The following is a 17637-nucleotide window of genomic DNA, read 5'->3' as shown; positions in this document are numbered from 1 at the left end:
GCCAGCGTCCGGCCACTCAGGGTTAGTCATTCACGGTTCAACACAGCACATGCAAGCTCCTCTCTGGAGCAGGTTTTTCCAGACACTGACCACACCTGAGTGTCAAGGCTGGCTATTTAAAACCCAGAGCACTCCCTGGATTGGCAATATGGTGGATGACGTCCCGCCCTGCACTTCGTCATCCACTAAAAAACATTCCCTCGTAAACCTAGGCTGTTAACCCTCTCTGCACTTAATGTGCAGGAGAAACGTCCATGTTTTCACATCACTGAGGCTAACAGTCTCAGTGACACATATCTCTCTTCCGACACTGCCAGTGACTTTGTCACATATCCCCCCCTCTGCCCAAAGCCGGGTGTTTTGGCACCTTCACTCGTTAGACAAGGAAGTCTGGACAGGGCATCAGCATGCAGTTTCCCGGGCCTATGCTCCACCAAAACACTAAAGTCCTGGAGGGCCAGGAACCACCTGATCACTTGGGCATTTTTCCCCATCCGTTCCCTCATCCATCTCAGGGTGGCATGGTCTGAGACCAGTCTGCAATTGCAGCCCAACAAGTAGTACCTAAGGGTGTCAACTGCCCACTTCACGGCCAAGCACTCTACAATTGCATAGTCCTTTTCGCAGGCCGAGAGTTTTCTGCTCCGGTACAGAATGGGGTGTTCCTCCCCATTTACTTCCTGCGATAAGACTGCTCCTATGCCGACGTCTGAGGCGTTCGTCTGGAGCACAAATCCTTTACGGAAGTCAGGTGCTCTCAAGACCGGCTGGTTACATAGGGCGCGTTTCAGCTCCTGGAATGCTATCTCTGCCTCAGAAGACCACTTAGCCATTGCCTTCTTCGTACCTCTAAGTAGGTCGGTCAGGGGTGCCTCTATTGTGAAATTCGGGATGAATCGTCAATACCCCACAATTCCCAGAAAGGCCTGTACCTGTTTCTTGGAGGCCGGTTGAGGGCAATTCTGGATTGCCTCCACCTTGTTCATTTGCAGTTTTATTTCGCCCCTTCCAACCACGTAGCCCAAGTATTTCGCCTCTTCCTTTCCTATGGCACATTTTCTTGGGTTTATGGTAAACCCGGCATTTCTCAATGAATCCAGTACTGCCTGGACCTTCTACAGGTGGGTTCCCCAATCTGAGCTGAAAATCACAATGTCGTCCAGGTAAGCAGCAGTGTATTTCTTATGCAAGCCCAGAATCCAATCCATGGCCCTCTGGAAGGAAGCTTGGGCTCCCTGTAGTCCGAACGGCATTCTGGTGTATTGAAAACACCCGTAGGGTGTAGAGAAGGCCGTTTTCTCCTTGGCACCTGGGACCAGGAGAATTTGCCAGTACCCTTTTGTTAGGTCCAGGGTAGTGATGTACCTGGCAGGCCCCACCCTCTCAATAAGCTCACCAACCAGGGGCATGTCGTTTAGCTTCCTGTAATCGTTACAGAAACGCCATTCTCCGTCCGGCTTGGGTACAAGAACAATTGGGCTGGACCAGCCACTCTTAGACTCCTCGATAACGCTCATTCTTAACATTCTCCTCACCTCCTTGGAGATCACCTCACGGCGGGCTTCGGGAATTCAATACGGCCTCTGGTTCATCCATACGTGCGGTCCGTCAGGATCTAATTCTTCACAACGTGCATACATCCGGGCAATTCTGACAACAGGTCTCAGTTTTCCGCAGGAGCTCTTGCCACTGTTGTTTTTGGGCCGGTGATAGTGTCTCTGCCACTGTGACGTCCTCGAACCTGGCTTCAGGACTGGCCCCTAGACACGTAGCTTCCACCGGTTCCCTGTCCCGCCGCGGCTTAAGCAAGTTAATGTGGTGGATCTGGTATGGCTTTCTTCTTCCCGGCTGGTGGACTTTGTAATTAACTTCACTAAGCTTCTAGATCACCTCTACGGCCTTGGCCATTTAGCCAGAAACTTGCTCTCAGCCGAGGGTACTAACACCAACACGCGGTCTCCCGGACTGAATTGTCCTAGCCTTGTGGCCCGATTGTAGGCCCTCGCTTGGGCTTCTTGAGCCTGTAGAAGGCTCTCTTTCACAATGGGCATTACCCTCTCTATCCAGTCCTGCATCTGGGCCACATTCTTGATGATGCTCCGGTGGGGTGTAACCTCTGTTTGCCCAGGTCTCCTTCACTATGTCCAGAAGTCCCCGAGGGTGTTGTCCATATAGCAGCTCGAATGGCGAGAAGCCCGTAGAGCTTTGGGGAACTTCCCTAATGGAGAACAACAGGTATGGCAGTAGGCAATCCCAGTCTCGCCCATCCTTCTCCACAACCTTCTTCAACATTGACTTCAAAGTCTTGTTGAATCTCTCTACCAGTCCGTCTGCGGATGGTATACCGACTTCCGGAGTTGTGTAATGTGGAGAACCTTACACAACTCCCTCATCAGCTTAGACATAAAAGGAGAAAGGAGTTCCCTTGTCCGTCAGGATCTCCTTTGGCAGACCCGTCTGGGAGAAAATATGCACCTGCTCTCTGGCGATATTTCTAGTGGAGGAATTTCTCAATGATACCGCTTCCAGATACCGAGTGGCATAATTCAATACTAGAGGATGTATTGGTGTCCCCGGGCAGACTTTACCAGGGGCCCGACAAGGTCCATGGCAATCCGGTCAAATGGGACCTCTATGCTAGGTAACGGTACTAGGAGGCTGCGGAAATGGGACACGGGAGCCGTTAGTCGACCGATGGGACAGGACCGGCAGTAATTCACAATTTCACAGTGACATCCAGGCCAGTAGAACCTCTGCAGGACCCACACCCGAGTTTTGTCTACCCCTAGATGCCCACCCAAGATGTGAGAATGGGCTAGGTCTAATACCCTATGCCTATAGGGTTCCGGTGCCACCAACTGCTATATCATCTCCCCTTTTGGCTTAGTGACCCGATAAAGAAGTTCCCTATTGAGTGTAAAATATTGGTACCTGGTGTCAGCCCCCGGCTCTTGAGCAACCCCATTGATTACAGATACATTATCAATAGCATACTTCAAGGTCAGATCCTGCATTTGAGCAGTCCCAAAGTTCCCCCCAGACACCTCCAAATCCGAAATCTCGGCCTCCGGGGTCACTGTCTCGTCCTCCTCACCAGAAAGGACACATAGGGGTAACTCATCTGCCTCTGAGTGCGACGATGATGCTTCATGGTGTAACCTGCTCCTGTTGGAGACACATGGTACCCCCGCTTTATGCCACAAGTCCCAGAACATTCTGAAGTCCCGCCCTATTATTATCGGGTGGAGCAGATCCTTACCCACTCTGACCTCATGGGACTCAACCCCACAGTTAGTCTGCATAGTTACTTTGGCCACCGGGTAATCTTTGGCATTCCCGTGAATGCATCGGACACCCACGTTTTTCCCGGGGATCAACTGGTGAGGGAGTGTGGCCCTTATCAGAGTCACCAAACTCTCTGAGTCCAAAAAGGTCATGGACAAATAAAGTAGCACACTGTAACACTGAGTATATAGATATGAAATATGAATAGCTTAACTGCTGTAGAAAATAGAAATAAATGAAAAAAAAATTTTGAAAAATTTTTTTGCGCATGTAAATATGAAGTATGGAAAATGAATAGCATAACTGCTGTAAATAAATGAGAAATCTTAGCGCATAAATTGGCCAATTCATGTGTACCTGACAGCCGCGGTAAGGCGTTTCTCGATGTCAGGACCTATAATGTGAATACCTCTCTAAGAGACCTCCGTCTGCTTATGTGTGGGAAAGACAGATCCTGATGCATTTAAAACCACCTGCGGCATGGGGGTGGGGGTGGAGTGCTCAGTCAACGCTAAATCTAGTAACAAAGAAAATGACGGCACTTCCACTACAAAAACTAGGTGTGAACAGGTGCTTACTAAGAGCAGCTACCTCCATATATAATGAACAAATAAAGTAGCACACTGTAACACTGAGTATATAGATATGAAATATGAATAGCTTAACTGCTGTAGAAAATAGAAATAAATGAAAAAAAATTTTTGAAAAATTTTTTTGCGCATGTAAATATGAAGTATGGAAAATGAATAGCATAACTGCTGTAAATAAATGAGAAATCTTAGCGCATAAATTGGCCAATTCATGTGTACCTGACAGCCGCGGTAAGGCGTTTCTCGATGTCAGGACCTATAATGTGAATACCTCTCTAAGAGACCTCCGTCTGCTTATGTGTGGGAAAGACAGATCCTGATGCATTTAAAACCACCTGCGGCATGGGGGTGGGGGTGGAGTGCTCAGTCAACGCTAAATCTAGTAACAAAGAAAATGACGGCACTTCCACTACAAAAAACTAGTGTGAACAGGTGCTTACTAAGAGCAGCTACCTCCATATATAATGAACAAATAAAGTAGCACACTGTAACACTGAGTATATAGATATGAAATATGAATAGCTTAACTGCTGTAGAAAATAGAAATAAATGAAAAAACATTTTTGAAAATTTTTTTTGCGCATGTAAATATGAAGTATGGAAAATGAATAGCATAACTGCTGTAAATAAATGAGAAATCTTAGCGCATAAATTGGCCAATTCATGTGTACCTGACAGCCGCGGTAAGGCGTTTCTCGATGTCAGGACCTATAATGTGAATACCTCTCTAAGAGACCTCCGTCTGCTTATGTGTGGGAAAGACAGATCCTGATGCATTTAAAACCACCTGCGGCATGGGGGTGGGGGTGGAGTGCTCAGTCAACGCTAAATCTAGTAACAAAGAAAATGACGGCACTTCCACTACAAAAAACTAGTGTGAACAGGTGCTTACTAAGAGCAGCTACCTCCATATATAATGAACAAATAAAGTAGCACACTGTAACACTGAGTATATAGATATGAAATATGAATAGCTTAACTGCTGTAGAAAATAGAAATAAATGAAAAAACATTTTTGAAAATTTTTTTTGCGCATGTAAATATGAAGTATGGAAAATGAATAGCATAACTGCTGTAAATAAATGAGAAATCTTAGCGCATAAATTGGCCAATTCATGTGTACCTGACAGCCGCGGTAAGGCGTTTCTCGATGTCAGGACCTATAATGTGAATACCTCTCTAAGAGACCTCCGTCTGCTTATGTGTGGGAAAGACAGATCCTGATGCATTTAAAACCACCTGCGGCATGGGGGTGGGGGTGGAGTGCTCAGTCAACGCTAAATCTAGTAACAAAGAAAATGACGGCACTTCCACTACAAAAACTAGGTGTGAACAGGTGCTTACTAAGAGCAGCTACCTCCATATATAATGAACAAATAAAGTAGCACACTGTAACACTGAGTATATAGATATGAAATATGAATAGCTTAACTGCTGTAGAAAATAGAAATAAATGAAAAAAAATTTTTGAAAAATTTTTTTGCGCATGTAAATATGAAGTATGGAAAATGAATAGCATAACTGCTGTAAATAAATGAGAAATCTTAGCGCATAAATTGGCCAATTCATGTGTACCTGACAGCCGCGGTAAGGCGTTTCTCGATGTCAGGACCTATAATGTGAATACCTCTCTAAGAGACCTCCGTCTGCTTATGTGTGGGAAAGACAGATCCTGATGCATTTAAAACCACCTGCGGCATGGGGGTGGGGGTGGAGTGCTCAGTCAACGCTAAATCTAGTAACAAAGAAAATGACGGCACTTCCACTACAAAAACTAGGTGTGAACAGGTGCTTACTAAGAGCAGCTACCTCCATATATAATGAACAAATAAAGTAGCACACTGTAACACTGAGTATATAGATATGAAATATGAATAGCTTAACTGCTGTAGAAAATAGAAATAAATGAAAAAAATTTTTTGAAAAATTTTTTTGCGCATGTAAATATGAAGTATGGAAAATGAATAGCATAACTGCTGTAAATAAATGAGAAATCTTAGCGCATAAATTGGCCAATTCATGTGTACCTGACAGCCGCGGTAAGGCGTTTCTCGATGTCAGGACCTATAATGTGAATACCTCTCTAAGAGACCTCCATCTGCTTATGTGTGGGAAAGACAGATCCTGATGCATTTAAAACCACCTACGGCATGGGGGTGGGGGTGGAGTGCTCAGTCAACGCTAAATCTAGTAACAAAGAAAATGACGGCACTTCCACTACAAAAACTAGGTGTGAACAGGTGCTTACTAAGAGCAGCTACCTCCATATATAATGAACAAATAAAGTAGCACACTGTAACAAAGAGTATATAGATATGAAATATGAATAGCTTAACTGCTGTAGAAAATAGAAATAAATGAAAAAAAATTTTTGAAAAAATTTTTTGCGCATGTAAATATGAAGTATGGAAAATGAATAGCATAACTGCTGTAAATAAATGAGAAATCTTAGCGCATAAATTGGCCAATTCATGTGTACCTGACAGCCGCGGTAAGGCGTTTCTCGATGTCAGGACCTATAATGTGAATACCTCTCTAAGAGACCTCCGTCTGCTTATGTGTGGGAAAGACAGATCCTGATGCATTTAAAACCACCTGCGGCATGGGGGTGGGGGTGGAGTGCTCAGTCAACGCTAAATCTAGTAACAAAGAAAATGACGGCACTTCCACTACAAAAACTAGGTGTGAACAGGTGCTTACTAAGAGCAGCTACCTCCATATATAATGAACAAATAAAGTAGCACACTGTAACACTGAGTATATAGATATGAAATATGAATAGCTTAACTGCTGTAGAAAATAGAAATAAATGAAAAAAAATTTTTGAAAAATTTTTTTGCGCATGTAAATATGAAGTATGGAAAATGAATAGCATAACTGCTGTAAATAAATGAGAAATCTTAGCGCATAAATTGGCCAATTCATGTGTACCTGACAGCCGCGGTAAGGCGTTTCTCGATGTCAGGACCTATAATGTGAATACCTCTCTTTTTCAAAAATTTTTTTCATTTATTTCTATTTTCTACAGCAGTTAAGCTATTCATATTTCATATCTATATACTCAGTGTTACAGTGTGCTACTTTATTTGTTCATTATATATGGAGGTAGCTGCTCTTAGTAAGCACCTGTTCACACCTAGTTTTTGTAGTGGAAGTGCCGTCATTTTCTTTGTTACTAGATTTAGCGTTGACTGAGCACTCCACCCCCACCCCCATGCCGCAGGTGGTTTTAAATGCATCAGGATCTGTCTTTCCCACACATAAGCAGACGGAGGTCTCTTAGAGAGGTATTCACATTATAGGTCCTGACATCGAGAAACGCCTTACCGCGGCTGTCAGGTACACATGAATTGGCCAATTTATGCGCTAAGATTTCTCATTTATTTACAGCAGTTATGCTATTCATTTTCCATACTTCATATTTACATGCGCAAAAAAATTTTGCAAAAACGTCATGGGACATGACTGTGACCCCTCGCTGGGCTGATAGTCCACACTGCAGGCGGGGTAGGCACAGTAAGAGCATCGGCGTCCCAGGCTACAGTCCATCTGCTATGTAGTCAGGGGGGCAACGGGCAGCCACGTGGCATGGGCCATGACAACTCTAGCATATAATATCAAACACAGGAACCTTGGGCATTGCCTCCCCCACCCCTTTGGACCTTGGATGCCCTTTTTGGGCCTCAGCCCCCTGGTGAGTTCCCCAGTATGGAGTGGGTTGCCTTCCCAAGGAACCCTTGGCCCCCTGATACCTCTCAACCAGACCCACCAGTTCATCAGCATGCCGGAGATCAACCTGGGCAACCCAAGCCTGTATTGGCCTTGGCAGGGAATGTACGAACCAGTCCATAACCACTCGCTCAACCATCTGCGCAGGTGTAGAGGTCTCAGGTTGCAACCATTTTTGGACCAGTTGCAGTAAGTCAAACATTTGGGAGCGAGGAGGTTTCTCACGATGATACGCACAGCGGTGGCGCGCTGTGCACGGACAGACATTGTTACCCCCAAGCGTGCCAAAATTTCAGTTTTTAGCTTTGCATACTCTTTTGCATCTTGCAACGCCAGGTCATAATAGGCCTTTTGTGGCTCTCATGTTAAATATGGCGCCAGAACCTCCGCCCACTGCTCTGGAGGTAATCTCTCCCGCTCCGCCACCCTTTCAAACACAGGAACGCCTCAATGTCATCCCCCGGGGTCATTTTTTGTAATTCTCTTCTTACCGTATTCCGGACTTGTGAGTCATCACCTGGATTTGGGGGTGGGGCGGTTGGCCTGCCACGGATCTGCTCTGCTAGGAGTTCCATCTGTCTTTGCTGCTGTTGGATCTGCTGCATCAGGAGATTATTTGTCTATTGCTGCTGCTGCTGTAGGCTCTGCAGGTGCTGCTGCTGGTACTGCACCTGCTGTTGCTGTAGCTGCTGCTGCGCCTGCAACAGATGCTTAAGCAGGTCCTCCATTTTGTCCAGCGTTACTTGCTAGCTTACGGCCGACTTCACCCAGGACATGCAGCACCTCTTGTAACAGTCACACGTGCTCGCTGGGAGTTTTGCCCGCACTTCTAACACCACTTGTTGTAAAGCGACTTGTTCGGCTGTATGCGGAGGTAAACAAGTAACACTGTCTCTTAAAATTTCGGGTTAGTTTATTAAATGTAAACTAACATAGAGTCCAAACAGAAAACACAGCCGATTCGACATAAAGGCAAAACAAAATACAAAGTTGCAGCACAGTCAGTATATCATCCGGCCACTTAGGGTTGGTCATTCACGGTTCAACACAGCACATGCAAGTTCCTCTCTGGAGCAGGTTTTTCCAGACACTGACCACACCTGAGTGTCAAGGCTGGCTATTTAAAACCCAGAGCACTCCCTGGATTGCAGATATGGTGGATGACGTCCCGTCCTGCACTTCGTCATCCACTAAAAAACATTCCCTTGTAAACCTGGGCCTATAACCCTCTCTGCACTTAATGTGCAGGAGAAACTTCCATGTTTTCACATCACTGAGGCTAACAGTCTCAGTGACACATATCTCCCTTCCAACACACTGCCAGTGACTTTGTCACACCTTGTATGTTCTTTCCTTGTTTTTTGTCTGGTTTGTGCATTAACATACACTATTCCTCTCTACTTCTCTGGATGGGGGAGGGTACAGATCAGGGCTAATTCTGGAGTACAGAAAGGTACGTGGCCCCAGCATCTTCACCATCAGAAGTAACCTCGGTAGCAGGGATAGCTAGGGTGCTCCTAGCTTTAGGGACAGCGTAGAAGCCCCTGGTCCCAGGTTATACAGCAGGTCAATTGTTGGGTTATGCAGCAGGTCAATGATCCAAAACACACCAGCAAGTCCACCTCTGAATGGCTTAAGAAAAACAAAATTAAAACTTTAGAGTGCCCTATTCAAAGTCCTGAGCTTAATCAGATTGAGATACTGTGGCATGACTTTAAAAAGGTGGTTCATGCTTGGAAACCCTCCAATTTCGCTGAAGTACAGCAATTTTGCAAAAATGAGTGGGCCAAAATCCTCCAGAGCGTTGTAAAAGACTCATTGCCAGTTACGCTTGATTGCAGTTGTTGCTGCTAAGGGTGGCCCAACCAGTTATTAGGTTTAGGGGGCAATCACTTTTTCACACAGGGCCCTGTAGGTTTGGATTTCTTTTTCCCTTAATAATAAAGATATTCATTTAAAAACTGCATTTTGTGGTTACTTGTGTTATCTTTGTCTAATATTTAACTTTGTTTTGTGATCTGAAACATTTAAGTGTGACAAACATGCAAAAGAATAAGAAATCAGGAAGGGGACAAACACTTTTTCACACCACTATTTATATATATGTATCTATCTGTCTATCTATAGAAACGGGGGTGATTTATACTATACATAGTATAAATCACCCCCGTTTCTCATTGGAAAAAAAAAAAATTAAAAAAATAAAATATATATACATGTGTTATTGCCGCTTTCACAAAAGTTTGATCTATCAAGATATAAAATGAATTAACCCGACTGGTAAATGCTGTAACCGAAAAAAAAAGTCAAAACGCCACAAATGAGGTTTTTTTTGTATGGTCACTACTCCTTTCTAAAAAAAATGACATGGCCACTATATGGCCGTACCCTTGCTGTAGCGCAGGTCTGGGAAAAGCTGAATACAGCAGCTGGTAAGTAAGTGGTAAGTAAGTAGTAAGCTCAAGGAACTGACTGACATAAATAACACCCACTGGAGTAATGCTTTAAGTAGCGTTTCTTTTGGCCAGAGCCACCTGTTCATAGGTTGCACACTTTTTGTTATGCTTTGTTCACATTCAGCATTTTAGCTTTTTTTATGCAATCCACAGCAAAATCCGTGCTTTGAACATTGTTTTTACTGCCAGGAGAGCAGGTTTTGGCTGCAGAAAAAAAACGCTGGGTGTGAACACAGCCTAAACATATGTACAGCAAGTTGTTTTCACATAGAAATTCATATGACCATTCTTTTAAACTTTGACCCAAAGCATACTGCTAAAGCAACACTCGAGTGGTTTTAGGGGAAACGGGTAAATGTTTTGGAGTGGCCTAGTCAAAGCCCAGATCTTAATGCAATTGAGAATCTGTGGTATGACAGGAAGATTTTTGTTCACCAGCACCAGAGGAAACAATCTGACTTGAAGGAGCTGGAGGAATTATCCAAAGTGGCTTGCAGCTGTAATTGCCACAAAAGGAGGCTCAACAAAGTACTGACTTTAGGATGGTGAATAGTTATCCACACTTAAGTTTTCAGTTATTTTGTCCTATTTGTTGTTTGCTTCAAGAAAAAAGAAAAACAAATGTTCACAGTTGCAGGCATGTTCTGTACATGAACTGATGCAAACCCTAAAAAAACAGTGAAATTCCAGGTTGTGAAGTAGCAAAACACGAAAAATGCCAAGGGGTGTGAATACTTACGCAAGCTGTAAAAAGGGGTGGAATGAAATAATTCACACCAGTTGCAAACACATCCCAAAGAAAGGAGTGAGGACCATCATGGCTTCCAGAATAACCCCAGCGCTGTACAGGAGGTGGACATAAGTGTGGGTCGCTCATTGAAGAGGAGAGGGTCACTGGCAGATCCATATAGTGATAAGGCTCATATGTAATAGATTAATCCAATGAATTTTGTGATCACGGTAGAGCACCCTCACCCCATGTAGCAGTGACTGATGACCACATGTGGCATTGTATGTTTTTTGTGATATGGTGGTGGTGGTGGTTTGCATCTGATTAAATTGATGAGATAAATAATTTGTATGAGCATATGCTGATATACAATTTTTTTTATTTTTTTTTTAGGACTTATGCATGCTTATTTTTTATTTTAGACCATGCACAAACATTTTATTTTAAATGGTTTATTTGCTTTGAAATGTGACTTGAGAGAAGGCTACATCTTAAATAGTTTGGCAGACCCCTGTGCTGTCTAATTATGGATTGTTCGCAAATGACCGGTTACAAAGAGCCGGACTATCTACTATGACCGATGGGAGCGAGCACCCTAGTGAGAGACATTAATATCTAAAGGGTAAAATCATGGTGTCACCTGGGTTGAACACATTTAATAAGGATCCAAAAGAGTCAGCTCTGTTTTTAGTGAGCAAAGCCAAGTGATCCAGATCACCAAAAAGAGCCAGACTGGCCATCTCTGTCTGGATTGTACCTATCTTATCTAGTCTGCTGCTATTTAGGAAAGTATGTTTTTTGTCCTTGACCTGTTGTATAATTTTCAGGATAGAAAGGCTTCAAAATAGTTTTTTTTTTTGTCAAAAACAATTATAAATGTTGGTGTCCGGTTCCATTATATTATACAGCGTAATACCTCATGTCCTTTCTTTCATTGCCTTCAACAAAAGATCTGTGCTTTCTTGTACCAAAATGTTTTTTTTATGGGTCTTCAAAAAAAATCTATTTCAAGCATAATACATACTGATATTGATAACTCATACATGATTAATCAGATACGTTTTGTGATGATGGTTTAGTTATCCCCCCATTCGGTATTGTCCATTGATCATTTGAGCAAATGCTGATGGATGTGCATGTTTCATGCATTTTTATTCACTTTTTAAAATATATTTAAATTCACTAAAGCATAACAATAAGTATTGCTGTTACCAGAACTGCCCAAGTTCACTAAAATATTAGTGTGCCCATTTCTTTTGCTCTTGTCATGTCAGGCCCATGCTCGCCCCATTCTTTGGAACCCAGCAGCTCTCGGGCACAGTGTCGCTACCAATAGAATGAATGTTGGGCATCAATCTGTCAGGCACTGTACCCGATCTGGGGAGGGTACTCTGAACATAAGCAAAGGGTGATTGGTATTTTTTATATATTTTTTTTTAATATCTGGACAGGAGTTTTGAATGTTTATTTCTTTACACTTGATACAGAGTCAGATATCAGAAAATAGTGGATGTCAAGGATAACAGCTGGCAGGGGGGGGGACACAGATGCTACCAGTTTGTCAGGGGAACACAACTCCGCTGCTTCCATTCATCAGCACAACTACGCAATTGGCTGACGAGTGATGGACGAGGCCACGGCTGCTTCTACTATTAGGCCGGTTATTGGGAAACTCACAGTGATCGTATGGTATATACACCTCCAGTTCCAACACATGGAATATATACAGTACATATATATACCCCGCTACGGTCACTGCCAACTCCACAATATCAAAAAGGAACCACTAGCAACTGCCACCACCAATCGTTTCTACAGGCCGATTTGTCACCCGTTACAGGTAGCGTTTGGCTTCAGGGGTGCGGTGAACAGAGCTATTACATTTTATATATTTAATCCAGAAAGGTAGGCAGTGCTTATAAAAAATATACAAAGATGATACAAAACAATACGGTATATACAATTACATAAGATAAAAAGAAATAATGAAAGAGAATTCCTAAATCTGATGTTGCAGGAATAGCTTAAAACTTTAGAGGGAAGCGCCCCGATTAGGAAAATGGAACACTCTCACAGCTATTTCTTCCAGAATGAACAATGACATACATACAAATTCTGCTTCTTATTAGATCAAGGTTACGTCCACATACCTCCCATTGGTGAGCTCATGTGGGGGCTGGTTGTGGGGTGGTCTTCTGTAGGCATAATACTACTCAGAGAACACAGAGTGAGGGTAAAACAGTGTGGCAATACTTAATTGAACGACCAAACAGACTAAACATATAGAACAGTCCCAGCAAATACCCAAGATGGTGCAAAATTACACAGTCTCACCCTTCCGCTGGCCCGCCGGGAATAGAGCAGCTGCGACTTTGGGACTGCCAGGGCCAATTACCTCAACCAGTGACCCCCCGCTTTTGGTGGACACCCATAGAGAGGAGGTAGCTGCAAGCTTAGGAAGTTGACAGTCCATTGAGGTACAAGGCCCGGAGACCCAAGGGTTCCACCCTGGCTTCTCCGAGTGAATCAATGGGTTCCAAGTTACCTGTGACCAGATGATCCCAACCTGGCAACCCCAAACAACATATCCATGGGGCCAGGTGACCTCATCGTCCCAACCTGGTTTCCCCAAATATATCCATGGGTTCTCTGATGGTCAATGGAACATATCTGTATCCTTCCAGCCAGGGCCATAGCCGTCAATTTGTATAGTTTGTATCGCCCTGCTCTGTAAATCAACAACTAGCTGGCTTAGTACAATATGTAATTAGCATATTAACAAACATCATTGTTCCCCAACACTAAGTCGCTGTCCTCCATACAATAAGTTGCAGTAAATATCAACTCAAATGTCAACATTCAAATTTATACACATACTAGTCTGTCCTTCTTGACCCACCAAAGAAAAACACATAAATTCAAAAGTCAACTAAAACACAATAGTGTATTTCATCTGGCCTAACAAATCTAGACGTCTGGCTAATTCAGATTAGAAGCTGTGTCGTCACACTAGGTCTTTTAGAATTTTATGAGATCTCCAACTTTTGTGATATCATCTCTCCAGGAGGTCCTGTGCGGTAGATATTGTACTCATGTTTCTTATAGATTTTACCTGTCTATAGAAATGAAACATGACATGGATAGCACTAGACCAATATTAAGTTGGAGGGCATTAGAATGGCCTTATGGTGATGTGAGTGAATGCGTTATGTACATCCCCGTGCTGTCAGTATCGGAGCCTCTGCTTGTCAGCGCACGGAGCCTCTGCCTGCCAGTATCGGAGCCTCTGCCTGTCAGTATCGGAGCCTCTGCCTGTCAGTATCGGAGCATCAGCGCATGGAGCCTCTGCCTGTCAATATCGGAGCCTCTGCCTGTCAGTATCGGAGCCTCTGCCTGTCAGCGCATGGAGCCTCTGCCTGTCAGCGCACGGAGCCTCTGCCTGTCAGCGCACGGAGCCTCTGCCTGTCAGTATGGGATCCTCTGCCTGTTAGCGTACGGAGCCTCTGCCTGTCAGCGCACGGAGCCTCTGCCTGTCAGCGCACGGAGCCTCTGCCTGTCAGCACACGGAGCCTCTGCCTGTCCGTATCGGAGCATCTGGCTGTCAGCGCACGGAGCTTCTGCCTGCCAGTATCGGAGCCTCTGCCTGTTAGTGCACGGAGCCTCTGCCTGTCAGCGCACGGAGCATCTGCCTGTCAGTATCGGAGCCTCTGCCTGCCAGTATCGGAGCATCTGCCTGTCAGTATCGGAGCATCTGCCTGTCAGTATCGGAGCCTCTGCCTGCCAGTATCGGAGCCTCTGCCTGCCAGTATCGGAGCCTCTGCCTGTCAGTATCGGAGCATCTGCCTGTCAGTATCGGAGCATCTGCCTGTCTGTATCGGAGCCTCTGCCTGCCAGTATCGGAACCTCTGCCTTTCAGCGGACGGAGCCTCTGCCTGTCAGTATCGGAGCCTCTGCCTGTCAGCGGACGGAGCCTCTGCCTGTCAGTATCGGAGCCTCTGCCTGTCAGCGGACGGAGCCTCTGCCTGTCAGTATCGGAGCCTCTACCTGTCAGCAGACGGAGCCTCTGCCTGTCAGTATGGGATCCTCTGCCTGTCAGCGTACGGAGCCTCTGCCTGTCAGTATCGGAGCCTCTACCTGTCAGCAGACGGAGCCTCTGCCTGTCAGTATGGGATCCTCTGCCTGTCAGCGTACGGAGCCTCTGCCTGTCAGCGCACGGAGCCTCTGCCTGTCAGCGCACGGAGCCTCTGCCTGTCAGCGCACGGAGCTTCTGCCTGTCAGCGGACGGAGCCTCTGCCTGTCAGTATCTGAGCCTTTGCCTGTCAGTATCGGAGCCTCTGCCCGTCAGCGGACGGAGCCTCTGCCTGTCAGTATCGGAGCCTCTGCCTGTCAGTGCACGGAGCCTCTGCCTGTCAATATCGGAGTCTCTGCCTGTCAGCGGACGGAGCCTCTGCCTGTCAGTATCGGAGCCTCTGCCTGTCAGCGGACGGAGCCTCTGCTTGTCAGTATCGGAGCCTCTGCCTGTCAGTATCGGACCCTCTGCCTGTCAGTATCAGAGCCTCTGCCTGCCAGTATCGGAGCCTCTGCCTGTCAGCACACGGAGCCTCGGCCTGCCAGTTTCGGAGCCTCTGCCTGTCAGTATCGGAGCCTCTGCCTGTCAGCACACGGAGCCTCTGCCTGCCAGTATCGGAGCCTCTGCCTGTCAGCACACGGAGCCTCTGCCTGCCAGTATCGGAGCCTCTGCCTGTCAGTATCGGAGCCTCTGCCTGCCAGTATCGGAGCCTCTGCCTGTCAGTATCGGAGCCTCTGCCTGTCACCACACGGAGCCTCTGCCTGTCAGTATCGGAGCCTCTGCCTGTCAGTATCGGAGCCTCTGCCTGTCAGCATACGGAGCCTCTGCCTGTCAGTATCGGAGCCTCTGCCTGTCAGTATCGGAGCCTCTGCCTGTCAGTATCGGAGCCTCTGCCTGCCAGTATCGGAGCATCTGCCTGTCAGTATCGGAGCCTCTGCCTGCCAATATCGGAGCCTCTGCCTGCCAGTATCGGAGCATCTGCCTGTCAGTATCGGAGCATCTGCCTGTCAGTATCGGAGCCTCTGCCTGTCAGCACACGGAGCCTCTGCCTGCCAGTATCGGAGCCTCTGCCTGTCAGCACACGGAGCCTCTGCCTGTCAGCACACGGAGCCTCTGCCTGTCAGTATCGGAGCCTCTGCCTGCCAGTATCGGAGCCTCTGCCTGTCAGTATCGGAGCCTCTGCCTGTCACCACACGGAGCCTCTGCCTGTCAGTATCGGAGCCTCTGCCTGTCAGTATCGGAGCCTCTGCCTGTCAGCATACGGAGCCTCTGCCTGTCAGTATCGGAGCCTCTGCCTGTCAGTATCGGAGCCTCTGCCTGTCAGTATCGGAGCCTCTGCCTGCCAGTATCGGAGCATCTGCCTGTCAGTATCGGAGCCTCTGCCTGCCAATATCGGAGCCTCTGCCTGCCAGTATCGGAGCATCTGCCTGTCAGTATCGGAGCATCTGCCTGTCAGTATCGGAGCCTCTGCCTGCCAGTATCGGAACCTCTGCATGTCAGCGGACGGAGCCTCTGCCTGTCAGTATCGAAGCCTCTGCCTGTCAGTATCGAAGCCTCTGCCTGTCAGCGCACGGAGCCTCTGCCTGTCAGCACACGGAGCCTCTGCCTGTCAGTATGGGATCCTCTGCCTGTCAGCGTACGGAGCCTCTGCCTGTCAGCGCACGGAGCCTCTGCCCGTCAGGGCACGGAGCCCCTGCCTGTCAGCGCACGGAGCCTCTGCCTGGAGCCTCTGCCTGTCTGTATCGGAGCCTCTGCCTGTCAGCACACGGAGCCTCTGCCTGTCAGTATCGGAGCCTCTGGCTGTCAGAGCACGGAGCTTCTGCCTGCCAGTATCGGAGCCTCTGCCTGTTAGTGCACGGAGACTCTGCCTGTCAGCGCACGGAGCCTCTGCCTGTCAGTATCGGAGCCTCTGCCTGTCAGTATCGGAGCCTCTGCCTGCCAGTATCGGAGCATCAGCGCATGGAGCCTCTGCCTGTCAATATCGGAGCCTCTGCCTGTCAGTATCGGAGCCTCTGCCTGTCAGCGCATGGAGCTTCTGCCTGTCAGCGCACGGAGCCTCTGCCTGTCAGCGCACGGAGCCTCTGCCTGTCAGCGCACGGAGCCTCTGCCTGTCAGTATGGGATCCTCTGCCTGTTAGCGTACGGAGCCTCTGCCTGTCAGCGCACGGAGCCTCTGCCTGTCAGCGCACGGAGCCTCTGCCTGTCAGCACACGGAGCCTCTGCCTGTCAGTATCGGAGCATCTGGCTGTCAGCGCACGGAGCTTCTGCCTGCCAGTATCGGAGCCTCTGCCTGTTAGTGCACGGAGCCTCTGCCTGTCAGCGCACGGAGCCTCTGCCTGCCAGTATCGGAGCATCTGCCTGTCAGTATCGGAGCCTCTGCCTGCCAGTATCGGAGCCTCTGCCTGCCAGTATCGGAGCCTCTGCCTGCCAGTATCGGAGCCTCTGCCTGTCAGTATCGGAGCATCTGCCTGTCAGTATCGGAGCATCTGCCTGTCTGTATCGGAGCCTCTGCCTGCCAGTATCGGAACCTCTGCCTGTCAGCGGACGGAGCCTCTGCCTGTCAGTATCGAAGACTCTGCCTGTCAGTATCGAAGACTCTGCTTGGCAGCGGACGGAGCCTCTGCCTTTCAGTATCGGAGCCTCTGCCTGTCAGCGGACGGAGGCTCTGCCTGTCAGCGGATGGAGCCTCTGCCTGTCAGTATCGGAGCCTCTGCCTGTCAGCGGACGGAGCCTCTGCCTGTCAGTATCGGAGCCTCTGCCTGTCAGCTGACGGAGCCTC

This window comes from Phyllobates terribilis, unplaced genomic scaffold (assembly GCF_046119375.1).
Source record: "Phyllobates terribilis strain yellow unplaced genomic scaffold, ASM4611937v1 Scaffold_7__3_contigs__length_470593459, whole genome shotgun sequence".
Taxonomy (NCBI): domain Eukaryota; kingdom Metazoa; phylum Chordata; class Amphibia; order Anura; family Dendrobatidae; genus Phyllobates; species Phyllobates terribilis.
Note: the sequence above shows the minus strand (reverse complement) of the source record.